This window comes from Aegilops tauschii, chromosome 6 (assembly GCF_002575655.3).
Source record: "Aegilops tauschii subsp. strangulata cultivar AL8/78 chromosome 6, Aet v6.0, whole genome shotgun sequence".
NCBI lineage: Eukaryota > Viridiplantae > Streptophyta > Magnoliopsida > Poales > Poaceae > Aegilops > Aegilops tauschii.
The window spans coordinates 400,797,568-400,804,040 of record NC_053040.3 but is presented as its reverse complement, the minus strand read 5'-3'; positions in this window follow the sequence as shown (position 1 = coordinate 400,804,040).

Below are 6,473 nucleotides of genomic sequence, written 5' to 3'. Positions count from 1 at the left end.
CGGCAAGGCTCTTGTCGGGGCTAAGTGGGCCGCCTCGGCAAGGCTCTTTCTGGGGGAGATCCATCTTGCCCCTTTGCTCTTTACGCCTCTGGCTTGGGTGCTGCCTTGGTGGCCTCGCACTTTGCCTTCCTCTACCCCGCCAAGCATGGCCGCAGGCGTGGCTACGACTGCCCGTGCACAAGTAAAGGGGTACAGAAGGCCCCTACTTTTGCACACCGACAGGAGCCCCCGGGCCTGGGCCACACATAAGCACGGAGCGTTGTTGGGCCAGGCCCAAAATGGTGCGCGGGCACGCGTGGCAGAGTGTTAGCCGTAGTAATCCTTTCGCCAGTTGCGCTTCCCCACGACCCGCATTGGGCGCGTGACGTGGGGGTCGTGCGTGGGATGGTTGCAACACGCTTGCGTCAGCTTGCGGTGAATAGTAAAGAGGCGGCCCGCGTCTTCCCCATAAAAGAGAAAACTGCAGGGCCATTGCTCATTTACCCTCCACGCCTTTTCCAATCTCGGAACCGCCGTTCCCCTCTTCTCCTCCAAGTGAAAATCGAAGCTTTCGCCTCTTCTCGCTACCATCGTGCCCCCATTACGCTTGATCCCTCACCTCTCCTCAGCCGCCATGGCGCCCAAGACAAGCAAGGGCAAGGGAGCGGCCAAGGATGCCTGGGGGGAGGAGGCGCAGGAGAGCGAGTTGGTGGAGCGGCGGACGCAACTCGCCCTCTTCTCCCCGACGGTCGACACGCTCACCCTCAAGGAGAATTTCAGGCCCTTGTGGGGGAGGGAGACGAAGGGGCATCCCGCCACGCGCATCGTCCCTGCCTCCTTCGCCAAGCCCGGTCCGACACACTACCCTTTCTTTGTCGATTACTTCTCCTGCGGGCTCTGTCCCCCTTTCTCATATTTCTTCAACGACATCATGTACACCTACGGCTTCCACCTTCTGGATTTCACACTTAATGCCATGGCGTGCATGGCTTTCTTTGCCCATCTTTGATAGGGCTTCGCCAGAGTGCACCCCAGCACGGCGCTCTTCCGCCATTACTGCACCCCCGCATCCAGCCAGGGGGTGCTATCTCTGGCTGTATTACTTGGATCCCGAGGGCCCAGAGCAAGGGCACGTACCCGGAGGGTGCTCAGAAGGAGAGGTGGGATGAGTGGCGGGGCCGGTGGTGCTGGATTGTGGAGGCAGATCCGCAAGAGTTCTGTCAGGTCCGCCGGAGGCCACCGGTCCGTGGCAAGGACTGGGGTGATCTCGACACCGATGACGAGAAGCTCGCGGTTTCCGTCACCAGGATCCTTCGCCTCACCTTGGCCGGGCTCACTCTCGAGATGATCGGGGCTGACTTCATCCGCCGCCGGATTTGTCGGATTTCGGGTTCCGACAAAACCCTTGAGGTTCGAACACTGGGGTGCGCACGAAGATCTCTCCTCCCTCCAGCTCTCACCCTCACCATGACCTCAAGGCTTAGCGCGTCGAACCCACAGAACAAGAGACACAAGAGTTATACTGGTTCGGGCCACCGATGTGGTGTAATACCCTACTCCAGTGTGGTGGTGGTGGATTGCCTCTTGGGCTGAGAATGAACAGTTACAAGGGAAGAACAACCTCCTGAGGAGAGGTGTTCTTGTGCTCGGTGAGCTGGTGCGTGGGCTTCCCTAACTCTAGATCAGGTCAAGATGAGATGATCCTCTATGGTGGTGGCTAGTCCTATTTATAGTGGCCCTGGTCCTCTTCCCAAATATTGAGCGGGAAGGGATCCAACAACGTACAAATTTGAAGGGAGACAACTAGTACAAGTTATCCTAACTAAAGGTGGTCTTCGCCTGCAAAAGGCTCTGGTGGTGACACCGTCTTGGGCTCCACGGTGACCTCCGTCCTGTCGTCCTGCTGGTCTTGGTCTCGTTGCACCGATATGGAAACCTTTCCCTGATGCCTCGGAACTCCTCGCCTGCGCTTGCCTCTTTAGCACCAAAGAGGAAACGAGGACACTGCGCGCGCGGCGCCCGCCTGGCCACGGTCATCATGGCTTGCATCACGGGAACCTCGCGAGGTGTCCCTTTCCTTGATCTCTCCGCCCCTCGCGAGCCAGCCTGGTGAGGCCGCCCCCGGGGAGGTCTTGCGTCGTCTGCCTCGCGAGGCTTGGCCCCTCGCGAGGGTCTTGAATGTTTGTTGGTGAAGATGGGTTGTACAAGGCCGCTGGTGGAGCCATGCCGTGGGCCGCATGCAGGCAAGTCTGGGGACCCCCGTTCCCAGGATGCCGACAGTAGCCCCCGGGCCCAAGGCGCGCTCGGACTTGACTTTGAGGCGAAGCCAAGGGGCAAGTGTGGAGCGCCGCGGGCCCTAACAGCCTGCGGCCTTGGTCAACGCGTGGCGGTTGATTGGACGTGGGAGTCTCCGCTTCCCCACGCTGCCTCGACAACTGCCTAACATGATGAGTCGCTGCTACATGCAAAGAGAAATCATCATTACCTGTGATCGTGGGGATCGCCGGTTGGCCTTCTCCTGCTATAAAGGAGGAGGGGGCGGAGCCCCCGTCGCTCATCTCTTCCTGCTTCGCCCGCTTCTTCTTCCTTGCTCCCTTGCTAGTAGCAACACTCATGGCGCCGATCCGGAGGTTCTCGTCCGCTGAGAAGGAAAAAAAACCCGTCGACGACCCCGGTCCACTTCCGCCGAAGAAGAGGCCAGTCCACTGCCGCGACGTGGTCGTGAGGCCGGAGGTGTCGAGGCCTTGGTGCGAGCGGCCACCTCCCGGGTATCCGCTGCCTCTGTACGCCCAAGGCGAGGGCTTCAGAGGAAGAGGCGGCGAGCGGCGCCGCCCTCGCCGCGGCCGTGGTCGCCGGGCGTGGTGACGCACGCCGTCGCCCCAGGAGCCCATGCCGCGGACTCCTCTTGCGAGTTCGTGTTGTGGGCGGTGATGCCTCCGCGCACTTGGGTTCGCTTTCCGCAGTTCTTCTCCGCCGAGGGGCCTTCTTGAGCTTTGGCTACAGCACGCCGACTGCGACGCCCCGGCGACTGGGGTGGAGGTTGAAGTCGTCTCCCCTGGCAAGATCTTCATGACCTGCGGCTGGGGCGAGATTGCTCGAGTCTGTCGTGAGGAAGGCGCCCTCGCCATCCATTTGGAGTACGACAGCGCCTCCACGATGTTCTTCAAGGTCTTCGACGAGGGAAGGCCGCCGCCTGGAGTGCTGCCCTGGAGGAGGTCGTCGGGGCGGCGTAGTGGATGGAGCCAGGCCTACCGTCGGCCTTGCCAGCAGCTCCTCCAGCAGCAGCGGCGCCACTTGGGAGTCCAGCGACTCTCCTGAGCCTTACGAGACTCCGGAGACGAGCGACGATAGCTACGCACCCCCGAGCTCTCGCCGCGCCCAGAGAAAGGCCGCAGCGTCCGGCCGCTGCCGTCGCCGATCTGGATGGGGTTGGCGCCGACCTCCCGTGGACTGTTGATGATGGCGTCGGCGGTGGCGCCCGTAGGTTTGGTTTCAGATAGCCACCTTCTTTTGTTCCCTGCGAGGAATTGAGGTGAACCCCGTGGGGGTGTGTAAAGGATCTGTAGCGTCTTTTGTGTCAATATTATTCCCATTATGAAAATCCATATCCGCATGCCTTGTTTCGGCTCGGTTTCCCCTTTCCAAACCCGCGGCAACTTGGTGCTCTACGCCGACAGGTCCTGGTCCCCAGGCAGGCTGCGGTCGTCGCTGGTATGCCAGGTCGCAATGCCATGGTCAAGGCCAGGAGGTGAGCAGCCCGAGGTCCAGTGAGAGCTCCTGAGGCGCGATGCTCAAGAGGTCCCCTTTAGCGCGCAAGCAGTCACCGAGAGATAGGAAAGGGAGGCAACGTTGCCGTAACAAGGCTGCACAAGTGAAAATTCTATGCCGTAGCGCTTTGTCGACCTGGGCGTGAAACTTATCTTAGTAGTCCGGAGTTGGTTCCTGGTGATGCGCCAGACTCGTGCGTCGGCGGCCGTAGCGCAACTAGGTTGGGCCTGTGCGAGCCTCCCCTTCTTCTCCACGCTCTTCTATGTGCTCTGCGTCCTCAAGTCCCAGCCCTCGAGCGAGCTCAGCCGCCGCTGGTATGCTAGGTCGCGATGCCGTGATCAAGGTCAGGGGGTGAGGGCTGGAGAGCCAGTAAGAGCTCCTGAGTCGCGATGCTCAGGAGCCCCCCTTTTAACGCGCAAGCGAATCGCATGGGAGAAGAGGGAGCCCGTGGTACCGCCTGTTGTTGTCCTCGAGAGGTTCCTGCAGGTTAGCATGAGGAGGGATACAGATTGCCACCATGATTGCCAGTCTGCTGCTGGTAGCCCCGCAAGAGGATGAAGGCATTGAGGGCCTGGTGAGGTGACGTGCGCGGGGCGTGCCGTGAGACAGAGCTCGACCGCTCAGATTTGTCAGCGTTGCAGGGACGGACCCGAGCACAAGCGCCGTGCCAGCGTGAGTAGCTCCCGTGGTGGGTGATGATCAAGCAGGTGAAAACCATAGATAGATTATGCATGGAAAGCAAACTAGCTTAGGTAAATGCAAGAACGATACATGCCACTGGGTCGGACCCGAGCGACCTGGGGATGATGCAGCCCGAGGGGCGCCCCCAACAGGGTAAGCTAAAGACGTACAAAAGGATACATGCCGCAGGGACAGGCCCATGCGGCCTGGGAATGATGCAGCCCGGGGGGCGCTCCCAGCCAAATAAACTTGGAAAACGTCACCTGGTTCCGTTGTCGAAGGGATGTTGGGGTAGGTGAAGATGCATGGCGAAGGGGTTGCTCCTCACGAGCCACCGGGGCCCTGAGCCTCGGGAGGCTCTGGGGGTCCAGGCGGTTCCTTGAGGACCGTCTCCATCTCCTCCAAGACTGCGTGATGCCTGGCCTCCTGAGCCGCCAGGACGCTCCGCAGGTTGTGCTGGAAGGCGGCTGCCATGCTCGGCAGGCCAAATGGTATGCGAACATAGCTGCGAGGTGGGCCCTCGCAACTGTTGGGGAACGTAGTAATTTCAAAAAAAAATTCCTACGCACACGCAAGATCATGGTGATGCATAGCAACGAGAGGGGAGAGTGTTGTCCACGTACCCTCATAGACCGAAAGCGGAAGCGTTAACACAACGCGGTTGATGTAGTCGTACGTCTTCACGATCCGACCGATCAAGTACCGAACGTACGGCACCTCCGAGTTCAGCACATGTTCAGCTCGATGATGTCCCTCGAACTCCGATCCAGTCGAGTGTTGAGGGAGAGTTTCGTCAGCACGACGGCGTGGTGACAATGATGATGTTCTACCGACGCAGGGCTTCGCCTAAGCACCGCTATGATATTATCGAGGTGTAATATGGTGGAGGGGGGCACCGCACACGGCTAAGAGATCAATGATCAATTGTTGTGTCTATGGGGTGCCCCTTGCCCCCGTATATAAAGGAGCAAGGGGGAGGCCGCCGGCCAAGGAGGAGGGCGCGCCAAGGGGGGAGTCCTACTCCCACCGGGAGTAGGACTCCTCCTTTCCTTGTTGGAATACGAGAAGGGAAGGGAGAAGGAGAAAGAAGGAAGGGGGCGCCCCCCTCCCTAGTCCAATTCGGACTAGTCCATGGGGAGGGGTGCGGCCACCCTTTGGGGCCTTTCTCTCCTTTCCTGTATGGCCCATTAAGGCCCAATACGAATTCCCGTAATTCTCCGGTAATCCGAAAAATACCCGAATCACTCGGAACCTTTCCGAAGTCCGAATATAGTCGTCCAATATATCGATCTTTACGTCACAGCCATTTCGAGACTCCTCTTCATGTCTCCGATCTCATCCGGGACTCCGAACTCCTTCGGTACATCAAAACACATAAACTCATAATATAACCGTCATCGTAACGTTAAGCGTGCGGACCCTACGGGTTCGAGAACTATGTAGACATGACCGAGACACCTCTCCGGTCAATAACCAATAGCGGAACCTGGATGCTCATATTGGCTCCCACATATTCTATGAAGATCTTTATCGGTCAGACCGCATAACAACATACGTTGTTCCCTTTGTCATCGGTATGTTACTTGCCCGAGATTCGATCGTCGGTATCTCGATACCTAGTTCAATCTCGTTACCGGCAAGTCTCTTTACTCGTTCCGTAATACATCATCCCGCAACTAACTCATTAGTTACAATGCTTTCAAGGCTTATAGTGATGTGTATTACTAAGTGGGCCCAGAGATACCTCTCCGACAATCGGAGTGACAAATCCTAATCTTGAAATACGCCAACCCAACAAGTACCTTTGAAGACACCTGTAGAGCACCTTTATAATCACCCAGTTACGTTGTGACGTTTGGTAGCACACAAAGTGTACCTCCGGTAAACGGGAGTTGCATAATCTCATAGTCATAGGAACATGTATAAGTCATGAAGAAAGCAATAGCAACATACTAAACGATCGAGTGCTAAGCTAACGGAATGGGTCAAGTTAATCACATCATTCTCCTAATGATGTGATCCCGTTAATCAAACGACAACTCATG